This window comes from Rutidosis leptorrhynchoides, chromosome 4, assembly GCF_046630445.1.
Source record: "Rutidosis leptorrhynchoides isolate AG116_Rl617_1_P2 chromosome 4, CSIRO_AGI_Rlap_v1, whole genome shotgun sequence".
Classification (NCBI taxonomy): Eukaryota; Viridiplantae; Streptophyta; class Magnoliopsida; order Asterales; family Asteraceae; genus Rutidosis; species Rutidosis leptorrhynchoides.
Window position 1 is genome coordinate 76,725,972 of NC_092336.1, and position 15,159 is coordinate 76,741,130.

Below are 15,159 nucleotides of genomic sequence, written 5' to 3' on the forward strand. Positions count from 1 at the left end.
TTAACTTTTAAGCGGAAGCAATTTTCACAAACAAATTAATATGTTGTTAAACCTTTTCAACATGAATCCCAAAACCATATCAAGTCTAGAAATACACACTTGAGGTTTCATAGTTTTGAGGCTCCATTTATCATCTTCTTTCAATTAGCTGCTGTCCAGAATTTTGGGTCCAAAGAAAGTGGGTTTCTAGCTTGGTTTTAAGGTGATTGAGTATCTAAAACATAATCAAGTTCAAGGGTGGTGTTGATGCATCAAAAGCTTGGGGTTTTGACACACTTATTCATCATCTTCATCATCTTGTAACCTCCTAACTTGGAGTAGGTACTTTTTTTTCTAGCTCTTTTATATTTGTAAGTATATTTCTAGACTTGATATGGTTTTGGGATTCATGTTGAAAAGGTTTAACAACATATTAATTTGTTTGTGAAAATTGCTTCTGCTTAAAAGTTAAAATATTGAAGAATAATGATATGGTATGGTGGGATTCTGTCATTACCCATGTAACAAAGGAATAATTTGGTCAAATCACTTGAAAGCAGTTTTATGAAAAAGTGTGCGAACAGTATTGTACCCCGTATGAGATTGGAAAGTTGAGGAAAGAATTTTTGGAGTTAAAGATGACCGAGCAGATGTTTGTAGACGATGCAATTGAACAGTATACTGATAAACTAAGGTTTGCGCATCAATGAGTTCCTGATGAACAATCCAAAATTGATCATTTTGTGGAGATGTTGTTGTCGAAGTACAGAACCATGGCAAGAATTGCCTGAATTGACCCGTCCTAATCCATCTGAATGAATACATTACATTTGGTTACATCGCGAGGTACTTGACCTCTATATGATACATTTTACAAACATTGCATTCATTTTTAAAAGACAAATTTTCATTACATCGAAAGTTGACGACATGCATACCATTTCATAATATATCCAACTATAATTGACTTAATAATAATCGAAACGTCCAATGAGTATTACAATTATAAAATAATTATATTTGATATACTATATATATATATATATATATATATATATATATATATATATATATATATATATATATATATATAGATTTACTTAATAACAATTTAATTATATCGTATATTATTTTATGTTTTCAGTTCTAACGATTAAATCATATATTATTATTTTAGGTTATTATTATTATATCTATATACATATATTTACATTTATATTTATATATATACATATTTATTTACAATTAATGGTTCGTGAATCGCCGGAGATAGTTGAAGTGTAGTTGTATATATGAAACAGTTCAAAATTTTTGAGACTCAACCTAACAGACTTTGCTTATCATGTCGAAATCATAAAAAGATTAAGTTGAAATTTGGTCGGAAATTTCCGGGTTGTCACATTGCCACCACTTTTTCTCAAGCTTTTGTTATGGCAAAAATGGCTGAGGACGATATCAAGGCTGCAATTAATCGTAGAAAGGAAAATGTAAGTGTTCAGCAGCAAAGTCAAACAGTAAGTCAATCTAGTTCCAAGTTAAATAAGTCGTTTTGAAATAAGATGAAAAGGAAACAGGCTCAGGGTGTATCTAAGTCGAAATCAGAAACGTGGTGTGTTCATTGTAGAGCACCTCATGTTGGACAGTGTTCTGAAAGGACCTGTCGATGTTACCATTGTGGTTTGATAGGACACGATGTTCAATCTTATTAGTATAAAGTTAATGTGTGTTGGAATTTTCAGAGTGAGGGTCATCGATCTAATCAATGTCCATCCACGAGAAAGCTATATTCTAGGGCAAGGTCAGCATCAATCGGGGGTTCGACAAGGGGATCACCAGGTTCAATGACAGGGCAGAAGAGGAGGAAATCCTTTTGAATCTAAAAGGTACGTTCTTAATAAATTTTATATTTATTATAGTATTGTTTATTGTTGACAAACATCTTATGTGTCTATAGTATGTTCTGATAGACTATGATTATTGGAATATAATTGCGTCTTCCTAATGAGGAAGAAGTAGCTGGTAATGTAACAGCTCCAGTTATAGCAACTGTGTTTAGAGTTGTTAAAGAAATTATTGGGATCTTATTCCCTTCGATTGTTTGCCACGTTTCTGGTGACAGCCTTGCTTTCATTGATACTTTTCAAGTATGATACGTGTGACTTGATTGTTATGCATATAGCTTGTATTGATATATATATTGATGTGCATAGAGGTGTATACGAAATAATATTAATTTTTACTAGGAAATACTATTAAATACGATACAATTTTACACAAGTTATTTATTTATTTATAGAGTGGATATACCTAAACCTTGCTACAACACTTATAGGCAGTGTACCTAATCGTACAGTAGTGTAGTTTTTAGTAAGTCCGGTTCGTCCACAAGGAACTAGCCAAGTTTAACGCTATATTTTTAAAACTAAATTTGTATATAAATATATATATAAATATAAGAAGTATTATTATTATTATAAAAGGGGGTTTTTATCGTTTAATGACCGGTTTGTCGATTTTATGTCTTAAGTCGCAGTTAAAACCTAATGTAAAAAAAAAAAATATAACTTAATTTAAAGCATAAAGTAAATGACAATAATTAAAGTGCGATAAATTAAAGTGCGATAAATTAAAACGACAGTAAATAAAAGTTGTGATAATTAAAAAGTGCGATAATTAAAAGTGCAATTAAATAAAATGACAGTAAATAAAAGTGCGATGAAATATGAAATAAAGGAATTATGCTTATTTAAACTTCCATAATCATGATGTTTAACGTGTTGATTTTAATTTATTACCATGGGTTAATTGTCCTTTGTCCTGGATTATTCGATATGTCCATACGGTTTTGTCCATAATAGTCCATCAGTCATAAATATAAAGTGCGAGAGTCTTCGTCAAATTATCCTTACACCCGAAGTCAAATATTCCAACTAATTGGGGATTCGAATTGTAACAAGGTCTTAATACTTTGTTTAATGAATACACCAGGTTATCGACTGCGTGTAATCCAAGGTTTTATTACTTTGTTAACAATTACACCAATTACCCTTGAATGTAATCCACCCCTGTTTCAACTAGTCCATTAACTATTAATCCAGTTCCGTGTCCAGTAAAATGAACAATTATTGGTATTTATAGATATCCCGCCCACCGTACCCGATTAAGCGTATGTGGTTATTTATAGATACGTCAAATTATAACCTTTATATTAAATTGACGAGGTATCGTTAAGTTAATATAAAACCCATTAATAGCCCATAGTCTAATTTCCACAAGTGTCGTTCTTTTATCCAAACCCCAATTATGGTCCAAAGCCCAATTACCCAATTTTAATATTTAGCCCAACATCACGATTACTTCGGCATTAAATAAGCATAATAATAACTTAGCTACGAGACATTAATTTAAAAAGGTTGAACATAACTTACAATGATTAATAATAGCGTAGCGTTACACGGACAGAATTTCGACTTACAAACTTAAAACATTCGCTAACATAACCTTATTATTATTAATCTTAAATTAAAATTAAAATTAAAATTATAAATATATATATATATATATATATATATATATATATATATATATATATATATATATATATGTATGTATATATATATATATATATATTTGAGAGTAAGAGTAAGGAAAAGAAAAAGATGTGTTTTTTCGTGCAGAATTCGATGGATTTTATAGGCCCACATTTTACTGTGCATTTCCACGAGTGCGGAGCTTTTGCACTTTAGAACTCCACGAGTGCGGAGCCTCCTTTTCCAGCTAACATTCTTGGGTCTTTTGACTGCCGACGATTTTAATATATAAATATAATATATATATAATTTATATAATTAATTATATATTATATTATATTTATATACATAATTAATTTGTAACTTTCGGTCCGCTGCGTCGTGCGTTATTAGTTGGTTCATGTCCTGGTTCCGGTTTTTCGAACGTCCTTTTGTACGATTTAATAATTTGAACTTTGCGTTTTGCGGCTCGTACTCTTGTACTTTTGAGACGTTTCTCATCAATAATTTGAACCTCTTTGATTGTACTTTGTACTTTTTAGCTTTTTGGTCGTTTGCGTCTTCAATTCATCGAATCTGCCTTTTGTCTTCACCTTTTATTATTTAAACGAATATCACTTGTAAATAGGACAATTGCAACTAAAAGCTTGTCTTTTTTGAGGGATAATGCTATGAAATATTGCAACTAAAACCTCTTTGTTCATTTTTAGCATTATCACACACACACATATATATATATATATATATATATATATATATATATATATATATATATATATATATATATATTAGTATGCATGATTTATCTAAAGTGTGCAGGTTTTATATGAAATGTACCCTTTTTTCTTTGATGGACTAGATACACGTAGTGGTCTGTAGGGATTGGGATTGGGTAGTAACTTAGAAAAGCCTTGATCCTTAACCGAAATATGATTTATTTCGGGTTTGTGTGTTGTATAAAATTCTAAGCTATTATCACATTGTACGCCTTAAACTTTTGTGATATGTTGAAGTTGCATGTTGATTCGTTATTTGAGCTTTTTAACTAGAATTGATGTGATGACTCTAGTTACATCAGCTGTGTTTAGAGCTGCTATTGATATCACTGTGATCTTGATCCCTTTGATTAGTTTTCATGACCTCTATGGACTGCAGACTGACATGCTCTCTGAGAATTGTCAAATGTGATGCATGATATATATGTAACATGCTTTTTGTGACTGGATAGTTATTGTATGAAACTTGTCAATTGTATTTGACTTGTTATAGTGATATGAGTGATTTGATAAGACTACATAGGGCTTATGTAAATTTTGTTTCCTTTCCCTGAACTGGTGGGACACTTATAGTGGCATCATAAAAATTGGAATAGAGTAATATTTCAATTGTTTAGTGATAATGGACTCGAGCCATGCATACGATTGCTATGCGTATGTGAATTGCATGTTATATATAAGATGCTTGCCCTACTGTATTATTATAATTGATTGGATTAATTGCGTGAAATATGTAGTGAAGCCTTAAGGAATAAATTTTCCTTCCTTGAACTCGTTTGAATTTGTGGTGACCATTAGAAAGTAAGTGTGGATAGTGTTCCCCGTGTATCTTTTATAAGATAAGGAAACCCTTGACCTGAGTGGGGATTGATACCGGGTATATGTTATGACTAGAAGACAAAGCCTAATGTTAGACAATGTTGGGAATTGTGACCAGTGAATCATTAAGATAGAATGATATGATTTGATAAATTCCTATGCTATGATGGTCGTGTGACATTTTCAGTTAACGGTGGTAACATTTGGGAATTGGATTAATAATACATGGACTATTATTGGTTTGCAAATAGTGTGACTTTCGTCAACTGAATTTGGACTACGATGATATGTTGTAAATGATGACTTGATCGGGTTTAGTTAGATAACCATATATGAATCTTTTGATGGTTGATGACATATGACTGATGAGACTTGTTGACCAGTGATATAATAAATTTCCCTATTACCGATGCTTAACAGTAAATTATGTGCCTTGACTAATGTTTAAATCATTTAGGATTTTCCTTACCAAGTGACTCAGAATGAAGGTATGATTTAGAATAATATACTTGTGTCTGGCCAACAGAAGTATATTTGGGTAAGTCATACAGAAATTTTGGAAAGCTGAAGGAAAGTTAAATGACTCGGATTGTGCATGGAATGTGGACTGACTGTTGGACAATGAATTATTGAGCATGAAATGATTAACTTGGACGATTTTGATCATCCAAAGACATATTTTATGAAAATTAAGTATAGAATTTAAGTGAAATGAATGAATGCTAGTTGCCATTGCATGGAAAATTTGAGGGAATTTAATTGTGTAAAAAGTCAAACCTGATAACGATCTGGTGGATTGGATGATATCGAGTCTTACAGTGTCAGGAATGGGATCTTGATTAATGAGTTGAACCCGGAAATTGTGTATGGTAATGGTTAGTTGAATGACTTACGGAGCAAATTTCATTGTTTGGACGGTGGTTTGTCATGATAATTTGCTATCCTTTGCATTTTGTCGGGAATAGTGATGGTTTCAAATGACAAAAAGTGGGGATTAACTGGTGATTTTGGTATTTGAGTCTATAGAATTTGTTAATTTAAAGCTTGTAGAGGGTAAGTCGACCGAGTACGTGAGTTAGAGCACAATGGGTATTATCGTTTAGATGTAACTTAAGTTTGAAATTAGAGGTCGTGATGAACCTGTGACTTTTGTGATCGTGATTGACCAGATTCTGAGGACGGAATCTTCTTTAAGGGGGTGGATTTGTAACACCCTCAGACTGGGCCTAGCAGAAAATGACCATTTTACACTATGTGTGTTAATATTATTGATTTTAATAATTATATGTTATTTTAATAATTACGTGTTTATAATTATTTATTTATATAGTTGAGGCCAGTTCGTGACAAGGGTCACAGAACAGATTTGTTTATTTAAATTGGACCTCGTTTGGACCACTTAATGAGGTGTTTCATATTTCAGATAACTTTTAAATACCCGTGTGTATCACGGAATAGGATTCTTCAAAATGAAGAAACCCTTGTTGGGTTAAAAACCCCTACTCTTTCCTTGTTCCCTTTTTGGGAACTCAAAACAAATGCACAAACACTCTCAAATCCTCACAAACCCTAATCTTTGAATCTCGTTTTTGTGTTAAATCGATTTGGGGTATTTGTTATCAGTGATTTGGTGATCATTACAAGGTATTTTACATGTCAAATTCGTGCTTTAATGTGACAACCCGGAAATTTTTGACAAAATTTAAACTTTATCTTTATATTATTCCGAAACGATAAGCAAAGTTTGTTAAGTTAAATCTCAAGAATTTTAAACTTTGTTCATACATTCTTTTAACCTTGACCGGATTCCGTCGATTCACGAACCATTATTTAATTGGATATGAATATGTATATGTACGTATATGTATATATTATAACTTGAGAATATTAACAAAGTATTAAACGTATAATACATTACATGAACGTATTGGTTTCAATATGTTTATCGATGGAATTAGAGGATAAGATCAAATGATTGATTTATCAGATACATTGTATGATTATGAGTCTCTGTTGAGAGGTCCACTTTGATTTAGGAAACCTTTCCTTTTTAATAGTATTCGGAAAATGGTAAAGTGAATTACAAGTAAGAACAAATGTGTCAATTAACGGGAACTAGACAAGGGTTAGTGGAGATTTCTAATTCATACCTTACAATAATTTCCCCATGACTCTAGATAAGTTAAATCATTTAACTTTCCTAAAATTTAAATTATGTAGAGTAAATTATTGAGTTACTGGTTGCCGACAAGATAAACCCATTTGACAAGTTACATTAAGATGATTTCATATGTTTATTTATTCATTGGACTTTATATGTAAATCTACTTTCCTACTCCCTCCGTTCCTATATAATTGTCCACTATTCCATTTTGGGATGTCTCAAATTAATTGTCCACTTCCATAAATGGAAAGGAAAGAAGATATTTCATTGGTGGATCTGGAGAGAGAAGATATTTCATTGGTGGAGAAATGAAGTTAGTGGGATTTTCTTAAACTGTGTGTTTTTTGTCTGGTGACAATAAATATGGGACGGAGGGAGTATAACATTTTATGAATTAATAAGGTTTATTTATTACAACCTTTAAAATAAGTCTAATATAATAAGTTTTGAAAAACTAAAATTTATAATATTTATTTAATTTAGTTTCAAACTTATGAAAACGATTTCAGTAAATGAGTTATTAAAACCTGTTGTTATTAAAAGTAAATTGTTTTATAGAATTAAAAGAATTTAAGCTATATATATATATATATATATATATATATATATATATATATATATATATATATATATATATATATATATATATATATATATATATATATATATATATATATATTTTCAAAAACGTAAACGTGATACGACATAATATATTTCTATTATTTAAATGATTATAAATGAACGTTGAAATATAATTACTTTTGGAAAACTAAATACTATTAAATGAATATTTAGAATTTATATTTCGAAATGAAAATATATTTTACAAAGTAATAAGATATAATAATAACATAAGTTATAAAACGTTTTGTTTTAAAATAATATATTTTGGTAAACAACGAAACATTGATTTATAGAAGCAAATGACCACAACACTCAAATGAAAAGTTTATACTTTGGGTAATATAGTCTATCGATGATTAAGTCTAATTATTGTTAAAGGTACACGTCGCGTAACGTAAAGTATTAGTTTTCTAAGTGTATGAACATGTGTTCGAGGAACAGGAACCGGAATGTAAGTTGAGTGACAACGTACGAGATTTTTGGAACTAAATTTACAAATTGACTATGCACGTAAATATAATATATTATATAAATAATTATATAGATTAAATAATTAATTATATATAACAATATTAAAAATAAGTGTCGGCAGCCACAAACAAAAGAAGGTGACCAGGAGAAGAAGCTCATGCGATCACACGGCTTCTCCCATTGCCTCCCATGCGATCGCATGAGATGGTTAGGCAGGATACATCCTTTAAATTGCTCATTTCGCTCGGATTATGCACACTCTCAAACTCTCTATCTCTCTGATGTGACGACCTGGAAATTTTCGACCAAATTTAAACTTAATCTCTATATGGTTTGACATGATAAGCAAAGTCTATTAAATTGAATTTCGAAATTTTTGAACTGTTTACATGGTTTCAGATAACCTTTGACTATTTCATGAAATCATTTAATCTTTGATTTCTTCCGACAATTCAAGAACAGTTGTGTGTAAATAAATATATGTAAATAAATATAAGTGTTTATAAAGCATTATGAATTAATAAAGTACACTTTGAAAATTAACAATAATAATAGAATAGATTAATATTAAAATGAATATATAAATATATGATATTATTATAAATCTATAAATAAATATCTATATATATATATATATACATATATATATATATATATATATATATATATATATATATATATACACATATATATATATACATATATATATATACATATATATATATATACCATACATAAGCAATATTAGATATATTGTAAAATATATAAAATATATAAATATTGAATATTCAATAGATGTTATCATATAATATTAATAATTAAATTTAGTACAAGTTAAAATATAAAAGTTATATTATTAACATTACTTCCATTATAAATGTCAATATTAATATTTGTATTATTATTATAATAAATTTTTTTTATGAAACTCGATGGTTATTAATATTATTGATATTATTATCATTATTAATTCTATTACTATATTTATTAATATTAGTTTCATTATTATTATTAAAATTAATATTAAATATTAATAATTATATAGTTAATATTATTATATTAATTTATATAATTAATATTCAAAATTGATATATAATTATACAAATACAGTTATATATATGAAAATGCATATACATATACAAAATATAGTTATATGTATATATATATATATATATACATATACATATATATAAATATATGAATACCGAATATATAAATAAATATGAACAAATACTGATAAATACATAAAAATTATATAAACTTGAAATAATATGTATTTAGTTTCAAATCGCTATCCTCCTGTGTAATTTGTCTACTTAATTGATAAACAAATCAATTTCCAATCCAGAAATCAGATGAAATCAGTTAGACGTCTTTTTCCAAGTTTATTTTTTTATATTTCTTCCTGTCCTTGAGTTTGAATTCATTCGACTACCTATATGTATTTAACAAGCAAATTATTTAGAGATAATGATAAAAATCATTCACTTCTTTCATCATCAATATCAATCATCAATTATAAACAAGTACCTTGTGTTGAATTAATCAAAAAAATTTATTAAACTGTAGCCTATATCTCTGTTCTTCGTTCTTATCAGCCAAAACCCGAATTTGAATGAAATTTTAATATGTATTAATGCAGTTATGTTGGAGATTTTTCACTTAAACTATCTGCAAAATATCAAGATCCAATTCATCTTATTGATCGAGAATTTTTGAGTCAAAGTTAAAATTTCAAAAAGTCAAACTTTTGTTCATCATCAAATTCGAATTCAAATCGATGTTTCTGATTCAATTGATGGTTGAGAAAGATTATAGGAGTGATTTTGTATCTATTTCATGTAGAGAGTTTCTTTTAAAACGGTCTTAATTCTAAAATCTTGAATTCGAGTTCATTATTGTTCTACCGAAACACAGCTACTGCTATTTGTTATTTTTTTCTTTTGGTTCAATTCACCAAAACGGTTGTATATGTTTATGGGTTAATACCTAAACCCGTTAAATAAATCACAAGTATGATCATTATGATCTCTGATGAAATTGGATTTTTAAAAGAAGAAGGAGATGAAGAATAGTTAGATATACCGGTATATATTAATGGAATGGGAATAAATCAGATAAAATGAATCAGACAAATAGTTAATAGATTATTTGGTGAATGGGAGGTCGCGGGTTCGAGGCTCGGCTAGGACATTATATTCTTTTTAGGACTTTTTTATAAGGTAGCCTATTTTCTTTATTATTATTATCATTATTATTATTATTATTATTATCATTATTATTATTATTAAATAAAGTATACTAATATAACATGAAATTTTGTTTTAACTAATATTATTGATATAACATTAATTAAATATCAAATAAGTATAATAATGTATTATAAGAGTAATAAATCTTAATATATAACAAAATATATAAACTTAATTGATTTATATTATAATGTTTTAATATATATACACAAATGATGTAGGTTCGAGAATCCAAGGCCAACCCTACACTTGTTCAATGTCGTCATATGTATTTTTACTACAAAATACAGTATAGTGAGTTCATTTGATTCCCTTTTACTCTTTACATTTTGGGACTGAGAATACATGCGCTGTTTTTGTAACTGTTTCCTAAATGCTTTTGAGATATATTTTTGAACTGAGAATACATGAACTGCTTTTATAAATGATTGATGAAATAGACACAAATATTCAAAAATGCATTCTATGATAGAATTATTTGGATTCAGAGGTTTGATTTAGTAGTTAACGGAGAGATGATTTTGCATTGCGTACGCATTAGCTCCCGTTTTAACTACCATCGGCGGGATGATTTTGCATTGCACGCACGCAGTAGCCCCCGATGTATTGTATTGTATTATAGTCGACTTTGTAGTTGGTAATGGAGGGATGATTTTGCATTGCGTACGTATTAGCCTCCGTTTCAGCTACCCTCGGAGGGATGATTTTGCATTGCGTACGCATTAGCCCCCGTTGTAAGAATTATATTGTATTAACTACCATGGTGAGATGATTTTGTCATTGCACTATGCATTAGCTACCGTTGGTGAGTTGTTTGAATGGTTCTGGTGTTCTTCATATGAATGATTTTCCAGCAGTGAGCAGACCTGCACAGATTGTTTTCGAAATATGAGTATCTTGTGGTCTATTATACTATCTGAAATGATTATTTATGATAAACTAATGAACTCACCAAACTTTTGGTTGACACTTTAAAGCATGTTTATTCTCAGGTATTAAAGAAATCTCCCGCTGTGCATTTGCTCATATTAGAGATATTACTTGGAGTCATTCATGACATATTTCAAAAGACGTTGCATTCGAGTCATCGAGTTCATCAAGATTATTACTAAGTCAATTATAGTTGGATATATTATGAAATGGTATGCATGCCATCAACTGTCTATGTAATGAAAGTTTGTCTTTTAAAAACGAATGCAATGTATATAAAATGTATCATATAGAGGTCAAGTACCTCGCGATGTAACCAAATGTAATGTATTCGTCCAGATGGATTAGGATGGGTCATGAAAGTTGGTATCAGAGCGGTGGTCTTAGCGAACCAGGTCTGCATTAGTGTGTCTAACTGATAGTCGTTAGGATGCATTAGTGAGTCTGGACTTCGACCGTGTCTGCATGTCAAAAGTTTTGCTTATCATTTCGTGTCGAAAATTACCTGCTTATCATTCTTAATCTAGACACATCTTACTACATTTAGTGCATCGATAGTGTATAGACAAATTCATATCTTAGCGTATCTGTTACTGTAGATTTTATCTGACATGTTTCCTTAATTCCCTCCGTAATCTACGGGATCTTCTGTACTATGTATAGGCATTCTATGTAATTAGAATATCATCCGATATCCGAAAATCATTTCGTATCGAAAAATCCTTTACTCAATCGTACGAAATGGAACTCGTCACTAGTTCAAGTTCTTCGGAACCCGACAACTATTCCGACATGGATGTTCACCTAAGCTCCAGAAGCAGCGTCACCAGAATGAATCAGCCAATCAGCCATCCCCAATTCATTTGATGGGTTCGTAGTCTACTTAATCATTGGAGTAAAGAAGAAGCGATCCCTTTCATCCACCATATTGTCCTCTGGGCGAAGAATCTGAAGCATTCACCGACGAACCAATCCGAAACACCATTTTCACTCTCATTTTCTGAATATCTCGCCACGGTTATATTCTATCTACAATTGTAAACCTTATTCATCCACTTGTTCCGACCGACAATCATCCCGGAGTAATAGCAGAAGTCAACGAGCTTCGCGCCCGAGTTGTAGCCTTGGAAAATATGGTGCAAAACGTACCAGTTTCAGCAACATCACCGGCACCAACAGTACCACCAACAACCCAAGTTTCAACATCACATGCCTCAACATCTCATTCTGTACCTCGAGTATAATCATCGTTCTACATGACGTTCTACATCATTTATCTTCGTTCGACATGGCGATTATGTAATCTCTAATGTTTTAGAGATTATATATTCTTGTTCTAACGGTAAAATAGATGAGTTAAAATCATATTAACTCATTAAATCCATGATTACATCTGATGAAAATATATATCTAAGTATATTTTCATAAAGATTGTAATTAAAAATTCTTTTGTACAAACTGTTAATGGTGAAAATATTTTAACGGGTAGGTAATACCCAAGAAATATTTAGATTTCACATTAATAAGTTACACTGTACATTTTTCGAATCTGATTCAATAGTCATTTACTATCCTACTTACAACCACAGAAGTACGAATCTGTTCGTCACAGAATAACCATTTTCATTCAATTTCATATTTGGATTTTGACCTATCAGAATCCAACAAGTGGCATAATGAAAAAAACATTGGACAAAATAAAATTTGTTAGAAACAAACAAATTAACTATGAGAAAAATTTTGTTAAGAATCCACGCTAACTGTTCCTATCTAACTATTCCTAGCTAACAGATTACATTTTATTTATCGCAATTTATTTATCGTAATTTATATTCTCGCAATTTTATTTATCGTCATTTAATTTCTGTTATTTATTTTACGCACTTTAAATATCGGGACACGTATACAAGGTTTTGACATATCATATCGACGCATCTATATATATTATTTGGAATAACCATAGACACTCTATATGCAGTAATGCTTGAGTTAGCTATACAGGGTTGAGGTTGATTCTACAATAATGTATACACTTTGAGTTGTGATCGAGTCTGAGACATGTACACGGGTCACGATACGTATTAATTAATTCGAATATTATAAACTATATATGAATTATTGAGTTAGTAACTGTGGAATGCTAACTGTGGACTACCAAGATTGGACAATTAAAATGAATTAAAATATTGATTATAACATATAAAACTAAACAATTCTTCAAGTTTGCCACTTGATTTCATCTTAAACCTCATTTGTATCTTGACGATTAAATCTGCGATTCAAACCTTTCATAATTCTTGAAAACACTTCAATCGATAGGATGAACCAACCGCACTTCATCTATGGAAGAAGAGATTGATGCATATAGTTATGCACCTGAAAACACTCGGAACCTGAGTAAACGTTTAACACGTGTCTGTGCTACCTCCTTTGGCATTGTTATTATCGAAAATAACATTGCAACTCTTTTTCAAATTAGCCAATTTTGTCACAGCTTCAGCAAATCAACTTCGATTTCCATTCGAAACAACCTTATTATAACCTTGATATATATGTGTGCTCTTTTATTGTTACCGGGGAACCTTTTATATTCCACCCTATTACCATCAACGTTTAATCATCTAAAAACACAATTCTCTTGAAACTACCTCGGATTGATAACCGATGATTCAGATATGGTAGCATTAAATGCAGAGGAAACATCAAAAATTGTAGAGGGTCTAAACGGTCAAAAGTTTGATAATAAAGAATGGAAGGTTGGGAACGCTCGATAGAAAATTTAGTACTGAAAAGCGGATTGAGCCAACCCTGAAGGAGACCGAGGACAAATACGAGGACCAAACTCTATATTCAAAGAATCCAGGTAAATCTGGATCCAATGAAATCTTCAGCAAATATCTTGCTCCGAAGTCATGTTAAATCTTGTGAAAAATCTTTCTTCATCAACCTTCGATCTTAGAAATTCCAAAATATCATCATAAATATCTTCGATATTTCTGAAGATATCTTCATAAATATTCTCTTCCGATATTAAATACCTCTCCGCACTATCTGTGTTATATCATAAAAGGAAACAGCTTTAGTTTCTATATTCTATAAAACTTCGAGTTTAAAATATGAATGTTTTTGAGGTAGTGTTGGGAACTGAAGCATGAGTTAGTATAATATAATAACACTTGATCAACGTGATTATATTACAGTAAGTCATGCTGAGTTTTTAATGAAACGTGATGATTCACAGACCATAACGTCATCATGTGCCATGTTACATGACTCTTACATTCTACTTAAGCTCTAAACATAATCAAGAACATATCTTCCCGATATTTCTATCTTTTGTCTTGAATTATGGTAATTTAACCAATCAAGATCGTGCTATTACAATCTCTTTCTTAGAACATAGTCATGTTCATTCAAAACATTGTACCTATGAATTCTGGACCATTATTCGCTTGACTTAAAGTCGGGAAGAGAAAATAAAAGGATGGAACTCCAAAATATAAAGGAAACGAATATGATGGATTTATAGTGAAATATCCGACAGAGCAATCGAAACAGATTATCGTATTTAACCAAAGAGGATCCTAATTTCTTTAATTACCGAAAAATCAAAT